General features: G+C 38.6%; 1 protein-coding gene across 16 annotated transcripts in view; it reads right to left on the bottom strand.

Annotated features, from left to right (window-relative positions):
* ATP2B2 (ATPase plasma membrane Ca2+ transporting 2) overlaps window positions 1-20,894 on the bottom strand; it is a 714,211-nt gene that overhangs the window by 527,119 nt on the left and 166,198 nt on the right. For 15 of the 16 annotated variants that reach the window (XM_074958190.1, XM_074958179.1, XM_074958178.1 and 12 more), the window contains exon 2: window positions 7,370-7,413. The gene's annotated coding sequence lies outside the window, so the exon portion shown is untranslated. Of the gene's footprint in view, window positions 1-7,369; window positions 7,414-20,249; window positions 20,266-20,894 lie in introns of those variants that run through there. The other variant, XM_074958173.1, reaches the window with a different exon arrangement.

The raw sequence follows: 20,894 nt of genomic DNA on the forward strand, positions 1-20,894 counted from the left end.
TTATTGCAAGGTAGCCAATTGCAGAACATATTGTTCAACTAAGGGTGGCTCTTAGCAGTTTTAGACAAACTTCTTTACTGTCAGTTAACAGTAAACTAGTTAACTGTCATTTTTGTAACATCCCTATGACTAATTGTGATGACACCTTAATATGACATTTCTGAACAGCTCCCTATTAAATACTTACACTGATAAATGTCAAGTTATTGTTTGAATTACATTGCATGTTCAGCCAGCCCACTGTATATACAGTAGAGAGCAGTACATTGAAAAGACAGTTTTATCCTCAGCCCAGAACAGTAACAATAACCAAAGACTTTATGGGAGTTAAATCAGTCAGTGTTATAGTTCAGCAAGGAAAAAAATTGAATAGGAGACCAGAAAAGATACACCAATAGGCCTTGTATATTCTGGAACTTGCCCTATTCACAGCCATCAGTATAGCTGTGCTGATGCAAACTTCTAGAGTAGACAGGCAACTATGCTACAAGACATGTACCAAGCAGTCAACCCTAGTTTCAAGAAAAGTTATACAGCACTGGTGCAAATCATGCATTCTGACAGTTCTGCCTGCCTGTACTAGCCACTTGCTTCAGTGCAGCCGCACTGGGATTTGGCCTCTGACATATTATAGACCCAGTGTGGACAAAGTCTATCATGTAGAAAGCCAAAAATGTGACACTTGGGCCATTTGGCAATCATTTACGGGCTAAGGGTCCAGGTGAATAATACTGAATATGTATTTATGAACATTCATTAGAATAGAAATGGAATTCATTTTCACAGTATTCACAATCTTCCTTTGTTCATATTCACACAAAACTTACTTCTCAAGAACATTTGTAGACAGTGACTATCTCATGAATATTTAACTGGGATCTTGGGTCTAATTAAATATGGATTATTATCATCATAGAATACTCCCCTTCTTGCTGAAGCACAAGGCAGAGTTCTCCCAATTCTTTTCAAAAAGCAGAACACAACCAAACAAATACATTTAAGATAGAGAGAAATACTTTTGTTTTTACAAATAGGTTAATCTGTCTTTAAACTGAATGTAGCCATACAATTTCCCATGTAACAGAAGATCACAAGGAACATGATGAATGGAACAGCTCTTCCCTTGACACTGCGGGCCCATACCTCTCGGCTGTGTGGAGTGCAATTGCATTGTATATAGAAACCACAGGAGAAAATTACATTTATGCTGTTGGCGAAAGGGTGGTACCCACCACATGAACAGATGGAGAGCAGTGTATCTCCCTCACCCCTGCTCTACACTGTTTGGGATGTTAAGGTCCCCTCTGCACTCTGTAAGCCAAGGCAGGGGACCATATGGCCCAGAATCTTTGACTTAATACTTTTACAGGTAGCCATTTTTGCAATAAAAATTTATAGTAATTCTGCAATGGGCCAATAACTCATTCATCCATTTCAGCAATATAGGATAATGAAATACAGGAATTTATATCAAAATCTGTTTGAATATGTCATGTTCTGTTATGCCCTTTGACTGTCTCTTTCACTAGCTCCAGTAGCAGAGTCTTTTCCTCTGTCATGCATTCAAATCTCTTTACAAAATACACTAAATGTAACACCAGCAACATCGTATTATGGTTGACAGTCATCTTTGAGCCAAAATCAAGCCACACAAACTTTTTAAAATTAATTATTAATTATTATTATTATTAAAACACTTTCAACAACCTTGTTTTGTCCAGTGCAATCAAGAGGTCAAATGAATTCTGAATACAGTGCTCCAAGTTTGACTCAGAGTGAAGAACAATTAAATTTTCTAGATTCCTACTTTAATTCCTGTTACCTGCTCACCACCAAAAAGTTTCTCTCCAAACACTATATGCAATAATAGGATGGCATATCAGACAGTTTTTGAATAGCAATGGAAAGGGTTAACTTTTGTTGGGTGTAAGTAGGAGCAACTAGTTAAGTAACTTGGTATTCCTTATTTTAGATTTAAAGATTTTCTATAAATACCAGGCCAAATCCTCAACTGCTATAAACTGCCTTACTCCATTAAAGTCAATGGAGTTATGCCAGTGAACACCAGCTGAGAATTTGGGAAGTCTTAAAAAAAAAAAAAAAACCAACACATGCATGCATATTATACGTGAGAAAGGAAACAAGTCATCACTAGTATCTATGTGTAGAGTCTGGACTTTTAAATTTTGCTGTTCTGCAGACTTTGCTATTAGTTTTGATGTGACCATGGGTAACCCTGAAATATGCAAGTTTTACAAAGACCTAAGATATATTTTCAAGGCCTTGTGCCACTATGGAGGTTTTTTTAGGGAGCAAAGTAAATAAACAGTTATAATGCCAATTATACTTTCTATTGTGCAGTCCAGAAAAGGGTGGTCAACTATGTAGTGAAAATTTACCTTATTTTGTTGTGGGTTGCAGAAGTTAAACCAAGAGAAAGCTCAGCTCCTCTGCTGCTGCTAAAATCAAAGGACAAGCTGCCTGTCCCTGAATGGGAGAAGCCCTGCTCTCTCAGATTTTTCCCTTCCTCTTTGGCTGGTAAAATGAGAACATGAAAATCTGAAGTGAAAGCACTTAGGTTCTGGTGCCTGAATATGAGGTTTCTTGGGGCCCCAGACTTTCTGCTGGCAGGTGAATCATCAGTTCCTGATAGAAGAAGAGGGTTTCCAGCTTAGAGTCCCCAGATCTACCTGTTCTCCTCTAAATAGATCACTATTTGGAAAGGTTCTGAAATCCAGAGGCCTGTATTGGTGTTTAACAAAAACACAAAAACAAAATCTATGGAGAAGTATCCCACAAGCTCCCCAGTTTAATTTGTTTTGATATCAGTAACGGATTTTCATCTTGCTCAAGTCTAAATTATAATGATGCCATTTATAGGGACAGAAATGGGAGTCCATAAACAGCTTCAGGCACTGTATTTAAACAAATAGAGCTAGATGAAAAATGTTAACTCTGTTTCCCATTTTTTGCACAAAAATGTGAGTTTGATTTTTTGACTTGTTTTTAGTCTCTCTCATTTCTCCTTTTCCACTCCCGGCCCCCACCATAATAAAAGAGGGAAAAAGAAGAGGGAAGCAAGAATGCCAAAACTTTGGATTTCAAGGGCTGGGGAGGTGTCACTGAAACATAAAACTTTTTTAAAATTCTATTAATGGTTTTTAAAGGCCATTTTTCATTTAAAACATGAAAAGTTCAGTCAGCTCTACACACAAATGTCTGTTTTGTCTGGTGATGAGTCTGCTTGAGGACATAACTTCTCTCAAATACATTTCTTTTATCATCCCCATTCTCTCTCTCTCCGTAGTTCCTCAATGAGAGGTTGCAACCTCTCAACTCCATTTTCATTTCTTCCACCATGAGTGGAGAAGAGTTTGTGAAATGCCTCTTATAAGCAGAAACATGGAACTCATACAGTTGTGTTCCTTTGAAGAATATAATACAAAGAGAGAATTTGAAAAGTCAAGGTACATCAGATTAGTTACCCTATGTGTCTGATTTTGTGTGCTGTCAACTGCTTTCATTGGACCTGCATAAAAAACCCTGTCTCTAGAAAAACTATATAATTCTTAGGTTTCAGAGTAGCAGCCATGTTAGTCTGTATCCGCAAACAGAACAGGAGTACTTGTGGCACCTTAGAGACTAACAAATTTATTAGAGCATAAGCTTTCGTGAGCTACAGCCCACTTCATCAGATGCATAGAATGGAACATATAGTAAGATATGCCCACTTCATCGGATGCATAGAAGATATATATACACACACATACAGAGAAGGTGGAAGTTGCCATACAAATTAATTAAGATGAGCTATTATCAGCAGGAGAAAAAAAACTTTTGTAGTGATAATCAGGATGGCCCATTTAGACCCTGGGCAAGAAGATGTGAGGATACTTAACATAGGGAAATAGATTCAATATGTGTAATGACCCAGCCACTCCCAGTCTCTATTCAAACCCAAGTTAATGGTATCTAGTTATCTAGATACCATTAACTTGGGTTTGAATAGAGACTGGGAGTGGCTGGGTCTTTACACATATTTCTCTATGTTAAGTATCCTCACACCTTCTTGTCAATGGTCTAAATGGGCCATCTTGATTATCACTACAAAAGTTTTTTTCTCCTGCTGGCAATAGCTCATCTTAATTAATTAGCCTCTTACAGTTTGTATGGCAACTTCCAAGATATATATAGATATATATCTTCTTACTATATGTTCCATTCTATGCATCCGATGAAGTGGGCTGTAGCCTACGAAAGTTTATGCTCTAATAAATTTGTTAGTCTCTAAGGTGCCAGAAGTACTCCTGTTCTTTTTATAAAATTCTTATTCACATACATACTTCAGAAAAAGTTAATTATAAAAATGCATTGGACTACATGAAGCATTTCTAGTGTAGAGGCAAGTCATGAGGACAATGATCCCCAGGATCATATCAGTAGATAAACCTAATGTATCCCTCTTCCACTCTCTTATGTTTTATTGTGTCTCTAACTCAGTAACATAAATTGCAGTCAACTCTTCAAGGGTATCTCTTATTGAAATTGCATTACACAAGATAAAAAGGAGACAAATGACACACAATAATAGCAATCTCCAAACCGCATTAATCAGATAAGTCATACTTCAAAAAGTGAGTAATGATGCTGGGCTCAGCTTGCAGAACAATGAATATCTGAAAGCAAATTAGAATTTCAAAATGCCAGTTAATATTCTCATTCTTTTTAGAGCCATGTCAACAGATTAAGTTATTTATTTTTTAAAAGACATATTGGACCTATTTTAAAAGATATGAAAAAATATCTGTATATTTACAGGTATAGGTTTCTATTCACCAATGACTTATACTTGATCTAACAACCCATTCAGGCTTGTGAATCCACTGAACAAGTTGCAGTGTGCTATAAATGTATCATAGAATATCAGGTTTGGAAGGGACCTGAGGAGGTCATCTCGTCTAACCCCCTGCTCAAAGCAGGACAAATCCCCAGTTTTTGCCCCAAATCCCTAAATGGCCCCCTTAAGGATTGAACTCATAATCCTGGGTTTAGCAGGCCAATGCTCAAACCACTGAGCTATCCATGTCCCGTCTCACTCACTCACTCAGCTAAAAGTTGCCACTTAGTTTTAGTTACCTGTTGTTGAATACCAGTAGCTCAACTGGTCTAAGCCTTAGATATTGGGTTTCTTTCTTATTTTATTAAATGAAATGTGAAGCAAGTAGTTATAGTCACTGTGATCTGACTGTGCAGAAATCCAGTTCTCAAGACTGAAAATGCCTTTGAGCAATAAAGTATTTTTTCCTAATATTTATTGTTTTAATTATAATTTTTCTTCCTTTCAAACCCACTGCAGACAAATTGGCAGCATGAAATGCATTATCCCTTGAGTTTCCGAGTAATAGTCTAGTTTATTCGGTTTTGTACTCCAACCCTGATATAATGACACAAAGGAATCAGCTCACTTGCCTGAACCCATAATAATAATCTGCATTAATAAAGTGAAGAAAATTTGGAGATTGCAACTATTTTCTTGTGCTCTGTGCAAAACTATTTCAAGTAAGGAATTTCACGCTTGGGGCCTGCTCCAGACAAGCCTCAGCAGTTGACATAAAAATTCAATGGCTCTGCTATTCCAGTGACTCCTTTTTAAATAAAATCTATAAAGCTTGCATTGGATAGCAGCTGGGATAGAGTCTGAAATGAACAGTACCGTCAGTCATATTTGGTGGGGATGGTCAGTATTTTAAAATTGAAATTACTAACAGATCCATTTATTGTGTTTGTCGGGCTCCGAGATAAATTACATCTATTGTGGAATAATACAGAATTGCTCATGCACCTTCCAATAGCCAGGTGCACCTTGCCAGAATTTTAGAAGAAAGAATCCCTTCCACCCCCTCCCAATATCATCTGTGGTACAGGAGAATACAGGTTGTTCAGATAGTCTGAAACAGGCCTACCATTTCTAGAAATAGAAAAAAAAATACAAAAGACAAACCTGGGAAACCGAGAAATTTGGTTTGCCTGTGGAACTTTCTCCTATCTTTAGTATAGAAAGTGGCACTTGGAAATGACATCAAGGAACTTCAGTGAACACGCCCATTGATTACCTAGACAGCCTAATGAGGGCTAGGATTTTCAGTGGCTGAGTTAATTTAAGTGAACCAAAGAAGATTAAAAGATCATGGTTCTAAAACCTTAGACTCTTCCCTGACAACTCTAATCCCATCAACCAGGGAAAGCTGTTTACTGCTCCTGAGCCTAAGAGATAGAGGTCTTTAACTAACATAGTTTATGTGACTATCCCTCGCTGACAAGAGTGAACTCATTACCAAGGGGTTCAAAAAAAAAAAGGAGAGAGAGAGAGAGAGGATTTAATCTATTCATAATAGAAAGTAGGAGATGGTAGGGGAGAAATTCACAGTTGTGGATGTATAAGTAAGTGCCTTTGCCCATCATATATGCCAAGAAAAAACAATTTGCGTATACTGTATGTACAGGACATACCCCGGAAACCATTCAGTGTAAATATTATGTCAGTATGTTACAATCAGACTCAGGGATTCGTTCCAAGATAAAAAACCTTTCACTATCAATGAAGCCTATTGATGATGAAAAAGTAGTTAGTTTAATTTTTGTTTTGTTGCCTGTAAGAAATGAGTTGATGGTCTCTGAGTATTTCTATTGGACAAGCCTCTACTTTACTAAACACCTTGTTAGTTTTCTGATCAGAGGATCCAAGGACTAAACAGCCATGGAGACTGACCTAAAGAATCACGTGCCTTCTACAGATGGTCCCTGCACAAGGTAGAGACACACTGGTGGGGCAACTTGCAGTGCTTGTTGTTGTTACTGGTATTACAGTAAGCACGTGGGGGCCTCAGTCATGGATGCAGGTCCTATTCGGATAGGCACTGTGGGGCGGGAGGAAACAAAAAACAAAAAAGAGATGGTCCCTGATCCAACAAGTAAGTGCATGCATGCCACTGCCCATAAGCTTGCTGCCTGAATAAAAAAGGCTTCAGTCCACAACGCTGGCAATCCAGCACATTTCATTAAAAAAAAAAAAAAAAGTAAAATTAAAATGAGACCAAAAAAGGTAAAAAAACCTCTGATCTCAATATCAAACAGATAAGCATTCTCAACAGGATATTCAAAAAGTGATGCTACATTGGACATTGTAGTGGTTTTACTGTACTAAACTAGAAACATGGCTTTAATTGGGTGGATTAATCTGGAAAAGCATTTCTCAGTACGTTTCCTGGGTGGTTTAAAATGATACACTGACAAACTAGAACAGTGTCAGCGTAACAAACGCATATGATTGTATCACAAATAACTAAAACCGAGGAAATGAAAGACTTACCTTCAATATGTCTGGTCTGGATCTCATGCAACAGCGTGCAGGCACTAAATGAAAAAAAAATTGAAGAACGAGTCTTAATCTTTGGAGATGCAAATTATTGATTAAGCAGATTGAATTTAAGACTCAAGGAAATCCAGCCCAGCCAGTTAAGAATGCCCAGCTTTACTTGGCTTTCATTATTCTAGTAGTTATGGAATAAAACAAAACATGTTTTTATTATTATTTTCCTACTCCACAAATCTGAAAGTGAGTCTGAAAAAAACTAACACTAATTTCTGTATAACTATAGTGCAAAAAACTATGTAGTTATAACAACTGCCAAAATCAAAACATTTAGAAATGTGGGTCCATTTTGTTAATAATACGTTGTAATTCATAATTGCTCTCTGGTAAAGTGCAGAGTTAAAAGCATTAAAATTAGCCTAGAAATAAGCAGACACTCAGTTTTACTCAGAAACAAATATACAGAATCAAAAAGGGCTAATAAATAAATATGCACATTATTCAGAGTAATAAATCACAATGGCTTTTGGAGAAGATGAAAAAAGAGCTCTTCTAGGAATTGCTATCAAGAGAAATCACAAAGATAAACAGTTTCCAGATTTGACACTTTGAATTCACAAAATCTTTAGTAAGTATCTATTTCAACACCTCTTAGAGGTGATTAAGTATTTTAAATAAATGAGGACAAAATTCATATTAATATTTGTCAAGATAACATTTGAGTAGCATAAATGGTCTTATTAAACCTAACATCTTAACATTAGCCATTCTGAATATTTTGGTACAAGTTTATGCACTGCTACATACCAATGACAACCATCTGACAATCTCAGAAATCTTGGCATAATGAATAAAATAACTTCAATACCAACTTCTCTCCTACAGTCCAAAAACACTTCAGAAATATAAAGCAGGTTTACAAAATTGATTAATTACTTTATTTACAACCAAAATGCAAACCCTTCTTGGATGTAATCTATTATTTACTATTCACTATTTGAACCCTGCACATCCATTTAGGCCAGGAATTAAAAACTAACAACATATCCAATTTAAACATCAGGGTTAATTTAGGAAGGCAATATGTAATTAGCCAAATTAGAATTTGGTTACAAGACCAAGGCTATCACAATCCCTGGAAGTGGCATGGGATCTAATTACCACAAGTGGTCAGGATCTCTATTTTACATGCCATCCGAAAGAGGGCATTGCCAGCAGTACAGGTTTTCCAAGTTCCTAATGCCTTGTCAGGGTATCGTTTCACCAGTGACTAAGTAGTAAAGATGCCAACATTGAATCTTCAGCACCACTTCCTGTCTTTCCCTTGGAAGTTTCCCATCCCAGAGGAATGCAAGTATGACTGGAAACAAAAAGCTATGCAACTTTGGGCTGCATAGAAATTACAGAGGTAGTACAATTATTCTCTCCGTAACTTCAGTGCAACCAATACCTGGAATATTCTATTCTAGGCAACACATTATAGACAAATAGGCAAGTTACAAGTAGATTCTGAGAAGACCAAAACCAATAATGGTGCTGGGAGAAGTGAAGTGATTTACAAAGAAGGATTAACAATTTAAATGTATACTGTGGCTAAGCAATTAGTCACTCACAGATATGACATTGGTCTACAAATATGTGAAGGGTCTTAACACCAAGGAAGGAAAGGAATTTAGTGTGATGGATGGAGGAAACTAGGAAAAAATGGACTGAATATCAGACTTCTCAAACATTGAGCTGTATTATTCTGTGGAATGAACTCCCAAAAGCAATATATGGAACCACCATCATATTTGTCTCTTAAAGCTTGACTGGACAAAATCCCAGAAAATATACTACAGTGAAAAACTCTCAGCTTTCAGGGAGATGGACTGATGATTATATTGTATAATACCACAATTGTGATTACCACTTTACAGAATGTGAAAACAAAGTCCTTGTCCTTATCGAAGAGAGGAAGGATTGTCTTGTGGTCAAGTCATAGGATAGGGACATGTGGGTGTATTTGCGAACTATCACAGATTTTCTGTGTGATTTTGTGTAAACCACTTAATCTCTGTGTCAGTTCTCCATCTGTAAAATACTCCCCCATATCTTACAAGGATGTTTTATCAAGCAGAGGTGGATTATGGATTTGTTGGGCCCTGTGCCAGAGGAAGTGGGGACCCCCTCCCCTCCCCTTCCGCTGCAGTCCGCCCCTGGGGCTCCTGCCAGGGAAATGGGGTCAGGGCACAGAGGGCTTGCCCCGCCCCCCGGCCTGGACACTTCTGCCAGGGAGCTGGGTCAGGATGTGGGGTACCCATTTCTCCAAGGCCCCTGGTAGGGGCCCCATTGGCTCAGTGGCTAATCTGCCACTGGTTGTGCGTATAAATTAGGGCTGCCAAGTGATTAAAAATTAATTGTAATTAATATCACTGTTATATAATACATGTCAATTGGTATTCTATTGTTTAACAGTGTGATTAAAACTACAATTAATTGTGATTAATTTTTTTAATTGGATTAATTTTTTTTTAGTTAATTGCTTGAGTTAACTGCAATTAAATTGACAAACCTAATATAAGTCCAAAAAATGCTAGACAGGTGCTCAAATACTAGTGATAAGGACCAGATAAATACCTACACACTCTTTCATCTAATTGCTTTGATTCTATAAAGACCCAATACCACTAAAAATTGAGAGATCTGATGAGACCGCAGCCCATGCTTGTAAAGCTACACCTCACAAAATTATCAGTGTTAGTTTTAAAACATAAAAAGAAAAGGAGTACTTGTGGCACCTTAGAGACTAACCAATTTATTTGAGCATAAGCTTTCGTGAGCTACAGCTCACTTCATCGGATGCATACTGTGGAAAGTTTCCACAGTATGCATCCGATGAAGTGAGCTGTAGCTCACGAAAGCTTATGCTCAAATAAATTGGTTAGTCTCTAAGGTGCCACAAGTACTTCTTTTCTTTTTGCGAATACAGACTAACACGGCTGTTACTCTGAAACCAGTTTTAAAACATGTTACTTTGGTTCAAAGGATTAGCCAAGACTAACAGTTCAGTAAGTCTTCAGGCTGCCATCTGCTATTTCTAGTGTTCTGGAAAATTACAGTTGGTAGAATTATTACATATTGCTATAAAATTCCCTATAAAAGGGATTGATCTAAGAAACCTAATCACTCATGATAGCAAATTTTCTATGAAACTAGTTTTTCTATCACAATCGTCGAGCTTCAGTTGTTCCCTTAAATTGTTTAAACCTTTATTGAAACAGAAGTTCAGAATGCCTGTAAATGCCTAATAGCATTTGGCAGAAAACATGAATAATTATGTACATAATGGTGATTTAATAGCTTGCTATGGAGAACAAAGGGTATTGATTTTAAGAATATTTTTGATGAGGGAAGGGATTTACATCTCCCTGAGTCAAAGTCTGATATAAGAACTGAAGACTGAACTCTAAAGATGTTGATTTGAATCCCCATCTATTCACGACCCTAAAAATCTGGCAGAGCCATGCACTATGAAGCTTAGATTCTGAAGACAGATGCTTCAGCATACAAATTGCCTACTTTCAGGAGTAGAGGGAAGATTTTTGAATGGCACATGAAGACATGAAAAAATGATTAAGTTAAAAGGATGGCTGGCATTGATACTATGCCCCTTTTTCATCTGTGCTCTGATGCTCAGCCTTGGCCAAGGAGTGCCCAGAACAGTGTAGGAGGAGAAGAGGTACACATGCCTTTTGCTTTCACCTCTCTGCCCCTTACCTTGAGCTGTCTGGGCAGCAGGCTGGTTCCAAAGTGTAAAGGCAGACAGAAGTGCTTATAATTTACACCAGCCGCCAATGGATCCAAAAGGGCAGGTACAGTGACCAGGCAGCACTGACATGTTGTGACACCCCTTTGTAATGTCTGCAGGGGAAGAGGATGATGTAGAGGACACTGTGATGGTTCTGTGCCACATGAACTAACCTGGGGCATCCTCAAGGGTTGGTTACTCCAGCTTTAGAGTTATTTTGTACCAATAGAAACATGTAATTTCTGCACATGATGAAATATATATATTAGTGCTTTCCTAGATCTACTGCATTGTGCATATTCTTCCACTGTACCAAACCACACTAACCCTGATCACAACTAAACTAACATAATATTTTGACTGCCTGGCAGTAATTAGGATACTATGCAGCCTATATTTTCCCACATTTGTGAATGTTAAACAATAAAATAAAAAGTACGCCATTAAAATATTATGTATTAACAATCTTTGCTTGAAAATGCTCTCTTAAGTAAACATCATTAACTTTAAGTCAATTAATACTGCAGTTAGACCTCGATATATTTTTGCATTGCATCTCGGAAAACACTTCCCACTGCTAGAATTGTATGCTTCTGTCCACTAACCAACTGCATTTTATTAATGCCACTCAGTAGGTGTATTTTTAGTAACAATACCTCATTCACATATGCTGTGCCAGAATCATTGATTTATATGCATGACTTCAGTGATAAGATCTGGCAATATTCTTTAATAACTGTTTAAAATGTCCTAGTTGTGTGCTTCAAACAACAGTGTTATTCCAACACCTAGACAGAGCTCTTTCCACTTGTAGTATTTTCCACTACTCAATATGCACAACCTGGCATCCGATAGCCAGGATTTTCCATTGTTTTCTTTATTTGATTGTCTTCTAGTTACACAACTTTTTGTCCAAGTATGAACATGCCTGTAGTTCACAAAAGAATCATTAGCAAAATATGCTGACTACATTGTTCAACCTTCATGCTAAACATGAACATTCAGTCAAAATTTGATATCAGCTTTTAGCCAGACCTTAAATACCAGACAGTAGAAGAAATTACCATTTTTCAACATATAAAGATATTCTAGTCAGTTACTCTCTCTAGACTACTATATGACCTTCTCTTCATATTATCTGTAAATTGCTTAGCACACTCTTGATGCTATATAAGTAAAGCCATTTTTTAAAGACAAAACAAAAATTCACATCCCCCGCAGATTCCCTCCCGCCCCAGAATTGATTGTGATAGGGAGGCAAAAGGAAGCTGCAATTACACGTTTCACCCACCAGGGCTGATGTGGTGCTGGAAGGGCAGCTGGCTCATGGGCCAAAGCAGATAACTGCAGAGAGGAAGGGGGTAGAGGCTGCCTGTGATGGGTTGGATCACAGAAAAGCCCTTGGGAACTGCCAATTGATGTGCTGAGATTACTTCTGCCCCTGCTTTCTTGCCAGCTTGGGACTTCAGTGCCCTGCCTGGTTTGAGCCAGACACGCTAGCCTGCTGCAAACCCAGGCCCAGGTCTGAACAACGTCCCCCACAAACTACAGGCTTAACTGAAAACAACTTAAGAAGTGTTCCGGTCTCCAACACTCAGATGCCCAACTCCCAGTGGAGTCCAAACCCCAAATAAATCTGTTTTACCCTGTATAAACTCATAAATTTTCCACCCTCTATAACACTGATAGAGAGATATTCACAGCTGTTCCTCCCCGCCCCCCCCCCAGGTATTAATACATACTCTGGGTTAATTAATAAGTAAAAGTGATTTTATTAAACACAAAAAATAGGATTTAAGTGGTTCCAAGTAGTAACAGACAGAACAAAGCGAATTACCAAGCAAAATAAAATAAATCATGCAAGCCTATGCCTAACACAGTAAGAAAGTGATTACAGATGAAACCTCACCCTCAGAGATGTTCCAATAAGCTTCTTTTACTGACTAGGCTCCTTCTAGTCTGGGTCCAGCAATCACTCACACCCCCTGTAGTTACTGTCCTTTGTCCTAGTTTCTTTCAGGTATCCCTTGGGCGTGGAGAGGCTCTCTCTTGAGCCAGCTGAAGACAAAATGGAGGGGTCTCCCAGGAGCTTAAACAGACTCTCTCTTGTGGGTGGAGACCCCCTCCTCTCTCCTATGCAAAGTCCAGCTCCAAGATGGAGTTTTGGAGTCACATGGGCAAGTCACATGTCCATGCATGACTCAGTTTTTACAGGCAGCAGCCATTGCCCACATGCTATCTTGAATGTCTCCAGGAAGACTTCTTATGTGGATTGGAGTCTTCCAAGAGCCACTGTTCGTTAAGTGTTTCTTGATTGGGCACTCAATTTGCACATTCCTTTCTCAAGAAGCTGACCAAATGCTTTACAAAGGCTACATAAAATCAAGCAAGTACACAGCCAATATTCATAACTTTGAGTACAAAAATGACACATGCATACAAATAGGATGAATATATTCAGTAGATCATAACCTTTACAGAGATATGTTACATGACATATGTAGCATAAAACAATTCCAGTTATGTCGTATATACATTCATAAGCATAGTCCCATAAAGCATTATGGGGTGCAACGTCACACTGACTTCCTCACAGTGCCCTGCCCACAGGGCCCAATGAGGCAGCATGGGATATGCAGGGTGGGGGGGGGGATGACAAACAGGGCAAGGTACACAGGGCTGCAGGGTAGGGTCACAACATTGAGCCAGTGGCTGAATGGGAGTGGGGGTGCAGGGCCAGATGGGAACAGGGGCAGATATGCCTGACTGAATGGGGGAGGCTGTGGTCAGCCAGGGTCTGCATAAGGGAGACTCCCCAACTCCCTAACAATTCCTCCCTCTCCAAAAGAACCCTGTTCCATACTTCTCCCACCTCCACCCAACAACCCTGCAGGCTCCTTCCCAGAAATTACTTCTCTCTCCCTCAGCTCCTGTTACCGAACTCCCCCAAGCCTTTGCATGGTTTCTGAGTGATGCGAGAAATAGGTTTCTGTATTGTAGTTTAAATGAATTACCACCAAAAGTTTTATATTAATAGGCCTAATAAGGAATCTATTTGTCAAAAAACATTTCCGGAATCTTTTTTGTTATAGACATGTTGACAAATATTTTGAAATAAATTACCAAAGTTATTGAAACTGGTACGATTATGTTATTTTGACAAATAAAATATGCAGAATTTTCAAATATTATGTGCAGAATTTTTAGGTGCAGAATTCCTCCAAGAGTAACCTGAAAGGGACTTAAGGTGCAGTCCCACCCTGTAACTGTGATACCATTCTTGTACAAATTGCACTATCATCCACAAATTCTACACGATGGGTGGGGAAATAGCTTTATTATAATAGGCTAGCAATTGATTCAAGCTGGTAGCTGAATTACTGTATTTTGAATGGTCCTGTGAGAGACCTAAGTTTGGAACCAACTCTTGCTCACTGAATGGATCAAACTTGAGACCAGGTGAGTCGCAGAGCAAAACAAAAGGTCTCTGAAGCAGACTGTCTATTCAACCTCAGAGCTGCCAGCCACTTCAAAAAGTAGCAATATCAGCAATCCCACAGAAACTATGCATTCTGCCATTCAAGCTGGTGGTGAAGTTATGAAAGCTGGAGGCCAGGGAATGCATTAGGCAATGCAACCAACACTGATGCTTGGAGGCCGACTGCCAGAAAGAAAGAAATTGTACTTTTTGAAGCGGTTTTATTGTTTATATTTTATAAGGGTATAAACCTTTAATGCTCTTTTAATATTTGCTTTATTTTACATAAAGACTATTATAGTTTATCTGCAATTTGAAATCCATCTCATCCTTCTGATAAACCAGGATTTCAGTACTAGTAATTATAGTATTACAAAATAAAACTGAATGCCTCTGTGTTAGAGCAATATGTCAAAAAGACAGCCTGCACAGCCTCTCAGTGGCTATGGTACATCTACTGTCATCTCTCATCAGGTGACAAATTGGAAAAGTTGTGAGTGCCAAGTTTCCTTGTTCTATTAGATCAGTCAAGGGGGTTGTTTTGAAGAACAGTTGTGTCTTAGAGGCGATAGACCCAAAAATAGGAGCTGGCACTGTTGAGAAAGCACAGTGCATGCAGGGGGGGAAATGATCAGCTTGACACCACAGTCTGGCTGAAATGCCCCAACCCCCAAGCCACTATGGACTTTCAAGGAGGAAAACTTATGCCTATAACCTTAGTGTTTAGGCATCATTAGAGACAAGGATGAGATCCAGGATCAAATTCCAGGCTCCTCATCTTGTTCTTAAGGACAAAAAGGGTTGCAAGTACTGCACTGGCTATATGATACTCAAGCCACGGGTCAAGAGGGTTAAGAGTATGTTGGCTCAGAGTTTAGGACAGTGCTATCACAAGGTCCTTCAGAAATATTTTTCAGAACACCATTTCCCAGTACTGAATTGTCCAAAAGATTGTTATTTCAAAAGGTACAACAGTGCCTCACTGTCAAGGATCCTTCCCCACTCTGAACTCTAGGGTACAGATGTGGGGACCTGCATGAAAACCCCCTAAGCTTATTTTTACCAGCTTAGGTTAAAACTTCCCCAAGGTACAAACTAGTTTACCTTTTGCCCTTGGACTTTATTGCTGCCACCACCAAGCGTTTAACAAATATATAACAGGGACAGAGCCCGCTTGGACACGTCTTTCCCCCCAAAATCCTCCTCAAACCCGACACCCCCTTTCCTGGGGAAGGCTTGATAAAAATCCTCACCAATTTGCATAGGTGAACACAAACCCAAACCCTTGGATCTGAAGAACAATGAAAAAGCAATCAGGTTCTTAAAAAAAGAATTTTAATTGAAGAAAAAATAAAACAATCACCTCTGTAAAATCAGGATGGTAAATACCTTACAGGTAATCAGATTCAAAACACAGAGAATCCCTCTAGGCAAAACCTTAAGTTACAAAAAGACACAAAAACAGGAATATACATTCCATTCAGCACAGCTTATTTTATCAGCCACTTAAACAAAACAGAATCTAACGCATATCTAACTAGATTACTTACTAAATTCTAAGACTCCATTCCTTTTTTGTTCCCGGCAAAAGCATCACACAGACCGAGAGAACCTTTGTTTCTATCCCCCCTCCAGCTTTGAAAGTATCTTGTCTCCTCATTGGTCATTTTGGTCAGGTGCCAGTGAGGTTATCCTACCTTCTTAACCCTTTACAGGTGAAAGGGTTTTTCCTCTGACCAGGAGGGATTTTAAAGGTATTTACCCTTCCCTTTATATTTATGACACCCACTGAGACAGAGTTCCCTTCAATATACAGTGGAGGATATTTCATGGTAAATTGTATGTCAGGGATATCTACTATGTGCTTCTCTTGTAGGTTAAAGGCTGCCTCCAGGAAGACTGCACTGTATCAGAGGAGACTATGGAAGACTTTCTATTATTCTGCTCCTTTAACATCTGTATTTCAGAATCTGTTGGCCTCAAAACTGCAAGTTCCACTGTAGCTTGGGCAGACATACATACAATTGGTTTTAGGACTTTTTCAGATACTAGTGCATCTAAGGAAGGACAGACATTAACCACTCGTTTTCTCTGAGACCCTGGCAGTTGTTAATGCAACAGTTTTAGATTACCTGTGGCAGAGTCATTGTTCAACCTGTTTTCAGACATAGGATGACACACCTGAAACTTGAGTTTGAACCATTGGTGCAGTCATTCAGTTGCTTGCAATGGCTGAGAAAAAACAGATGAGTTTGACATCATAATGGGGGCTCATGGTATTCTACTGATCTTTTAGTTCTCCAGACAATGAGTTTGCGGAAGACTGTCCCTATTATGACTAAATTTGGTGGGTTTGTTTTGACATTTTATTTAACAAATGTAAGCAGAGATGAGAGAATAAAAACAGAAGTTCTGCCTGCTCTACTTAGATGTTGAAGATCATTGAGTAACTACTACTTTCTGCCATAGAAGTTACCTTCTATCACTAGTGCTCTGTATATATGGTAGTAAGTTGCACTGGTAACTTTTGGAATGATAGTCAATGGGTAATCATAAAACTGTTATTTCACATTGTTTAGAATAAGACTCAGCATTAAGTGTATAGAAACCGCACGCCCTAGTCCTACTGGGCAGTCCTGACTTGTTTATATGGTATCTTGAGAACTACTTTTAGGACATTTGAAATGTCCTGGTTTTTCATTTAGTCAGTGACAACATTCCTGTTTTTAAACTACAAAACATTTGTTCCAGATGCCTGGTTATGATGATACAAGCAGTAATTACAGAGTGTGTGTGCGCTGATGATTGTTCAAAGCCAAAGCCTGTCATAAGTTGGCAGGTGACAACAGTACAATATAAAGTCCAGTAGGTTGATGATCCAGTCTAGTTTGTCTTAGATTGTAAAGCTCTTTGGGCCAGTAACTATTTCTTTATTACATGGTGGGTACCATGTTTAACACAATGCAGCTCTGATCCTTAGTTGGGGCCTTTAGAGTATGTCCACACTGCAATTAAAAGTCGTGGCTGGCCTGTGCCAGCTGACTCAGGTTCCCAGATTCGAGCTAAGGGTCTGTTTAATTGCAGTGTAGATGTTTGGGCTCGGGCTGCAACCCAAGCTTTAGGACCCTCTCACCTTGCAGGGCACCAGAGCCCAGGCTCCAGCCCATGCCCGGACGCCTACAGTGCAATTAAAAAAGCCCCTTAGCCCAAGCTCCTCAAGCCTGAGTCAGCTGGCATAGGCCAGCTGCAGGTATCTAATTGCAATGTAGACATACTTATCTCTGCTACAAATAAACTAACCACCTTCTGTGCAAAAGGCCTACTCTCGATGATCAGAGGGCATGAAGAGACAAGGAGACAATACAGAGCAATACTTCCATCCTTTTCATCTGTGGCGGCCAGAACCATAGTAGAAGGAAGTGAGGGGCACTGGGGAAGATACAGAGCTCAGTCTCTCTTTGATCTGTTCCAGTGCCCCAGGTGAATCTTTCTAATGCAGCCAGAGGAGATAAAAAAAGGAGCCAGAATGTGAACACTTGAGAGCTCTTTGATAAATGCACTTTTACCTTTTCTAAGGGTTCCTTAAAATATTTTTTGCCACAGAAGTGTCTCTGTTAGTTTCAAAATAAAGGTCACCTTCCACAGTTAGTTCTAAACAGCAGTAATTCAAACCTTCCAACTGGAAGGTACAGTTTACAGCAAAATAAGTGATGTTAGACGACAGTGAAAATAAGTACCTTATGAAAAGGATTAACATATACCTATTCTACCATCATAATTCTACCCCTCCCCCGCCACTACAAACCACCACCACTATTGCCAAATGATTAGACACTAGACACATTTTCTGCCTCCTAATAAGGTCCAGATAAAGGAGTATATAATAGAGTATAAAGTCAAATAGCTACTATATTTATTGATTAAACAGTGCTGTAGGTGCAACTGGATACTTGTCAAACAGATGATGTTACAAGGGAATGTTGGAAGGAAGACGCCTGAAGCAGTTGTATATTACAATGTTGGTTTTTTTAATACATAATTTGCTGAGTTTCTGCTATTCACTGATGTGCAGAGGCATTGCTATGAGTACCAATGAGAAAAACAGTGGAGACAAAGGAATGATGAAGTATTTCATTGTCTTTCCACTGCAAACTGTAGCATTACCCAAAAATTAAACAAACTTGTGGAGGGGAGGGCAGGGTAGTTAAAATAAACTAGTAGTGAAAATACAATTTCCTTTACAGGTTAAATTACAACATTAGGAAAACAACGGTAAAAATAAGCTGTCTGGAGGCCTGAACATGCAAGTTCTGAACTCACTCTCCTTCGAGGCTCATTGGTAATTCTAATGAAGCCTCTTCACTCCATGTGCTGCTAATCAAATTGTCAGAAATCCATGTAGTAATTTCTCAGTATCCATAACTGATTCAGACTGCAAGAGTGTCTTTGTTCAATCACAAGTTGGAATTTACTTTTTTTAAAATGCTGTATCACCTTCATCATGAGTCAGACTGTTAATGAATCCATCTGTAACAACTGTAATGGGTCACAAAGTTAAATTTGGTTTGTTCACATTTGTTTGGAAAATATCTGACAAATGTGATTAATGATTTGCCTGAATTGCATCAAATTTTAGAAAACCAACTCCATTAATTTTGTACACTTATTCTCTTCACTGAAGATACCCAATGCATTTGTTGCCCAGGTCACACAAACAAAAACTTGTTTATGTAAGCACTTTATTTAATACACTGTTTTATGTTTAATGCAAATTAACTGTTATGGAAGTTTAAAGTATCCATACTGTATAACAAATGCAGATGAATTCAATATGTTGTAACTTTATAAACCAAAACCAGGCATCTCTGCACAGGTTTATAAAGAAGTGTTATCAGCATGGTTAGTGGCTTAAAACATTGCCTCTGTATTATCTGTCTCATGCAAGGACCATCTTTTACATTACTGGAAGGGATCATTAAAAAGTGAAACAGGCATGCATGATTTCATTTGATCGCTGGAATTAAAAATCACAGAATTCAAAGTAGTGTCTGATCTTTATTAGAGATTATTTGCATTTTAACAGTTCTAACCACTATCTTTCTGAAATTATTTCTGGTGTCAAGAACAATGGGTAGTGTGAAAGCCAGCCATGATCTTCACCACCACCAAATTTTGGCATGTACATTGTATTAGTATTTTGTAAATACTTTACTTAATTGCAAACAAGTGTACTGACTGGATCCAGATTGTAGCACAACTCCAACTATTTAAAAAGAAAACAAAAATAAGCCAGTCCATAAACAACTCCTTCTTTGTTCATTTTTACCAGGATTTCATAAAATGCTCACATACAAACACAAATATCAGGAGTTATGTATTACCAATTCCTTTTATAAAGGCATATCTTTAGGTCTAGAATATTATCTGATAAAAGTTCTCAGGATACCTACAACTACAGCCTTGTTCCATAAACCTTTAAGGCTGTATCCCACATAAATGTTTCTTCCTCCAGTGGACCAGTTCAACTATCTTACATAATATTCCTACCCTTTTGGAAGACACATACCGAACACAGCACAAGGGGCTAATTCCAAAGAGCAGAGACTCACCTTTATGCACTCTCAGAAGCTAGTTTAAGACTTGTACAATGAGTCCCTCTTTCATCTAAACAGCACATTCTCTTAATCCTAAAAATGAAAATCCAGGGCTGGCGAAGTGCTGCTTCAAACATTCTAAGCTGGGAATCATGCCCTCAACTTTTGATGCATGCACAAGGTTTCTTGGCTACCTATACTTATGCCTGTGTGTTAAACTGGAATTCTGCCAGGTAAGAGTGTGATAGGTCAGTTTTTTCTAGGGTTAAATGAAAACTAAAAAGGGATTTAAATGGGCAATTCGCATGCTGCTTCCAAATGCCATCTATCTCTAATGTAAGGAGTCCTTCCACTGCGACAGCATGGACACATTCACACCACATGTCTCTTCACACTAAGTCAAAACCTGTTATCAATTATGTGCCAAAAAAAGAATATGAACAGTTTGGTGGGGGGAGTGACATGTCCATGGGCTTTTATGGCTGCAAATGAGACAGACTGTATTGCAGCAGGCATTTAGGAAACCCACCCAAAGCATAATAATATACACGTAGGATATGCACTATGGGCTACATAAGAGCAATGCCTCTAATCATTCTGCATGACAGCAGAAAATGGCACCAGGGGATAAGATAAATAACAAAGCAATCAACCTAACAG

The sequence above is a fragment of the Natator depressus genome, chromosome 7 (assembly GCF_965152275.1).
Source record: "Natator depressus isolate rNatDep1 chromosome 7, rNatDep2.hap1, whole genome shotgun sequence".
Classification (NCBI taxonomy): domain Eukaryota; kingdom Metazoa; phylum Chordata; order Testudines; family Cheloniidae; genus Natator; species Natator depressus.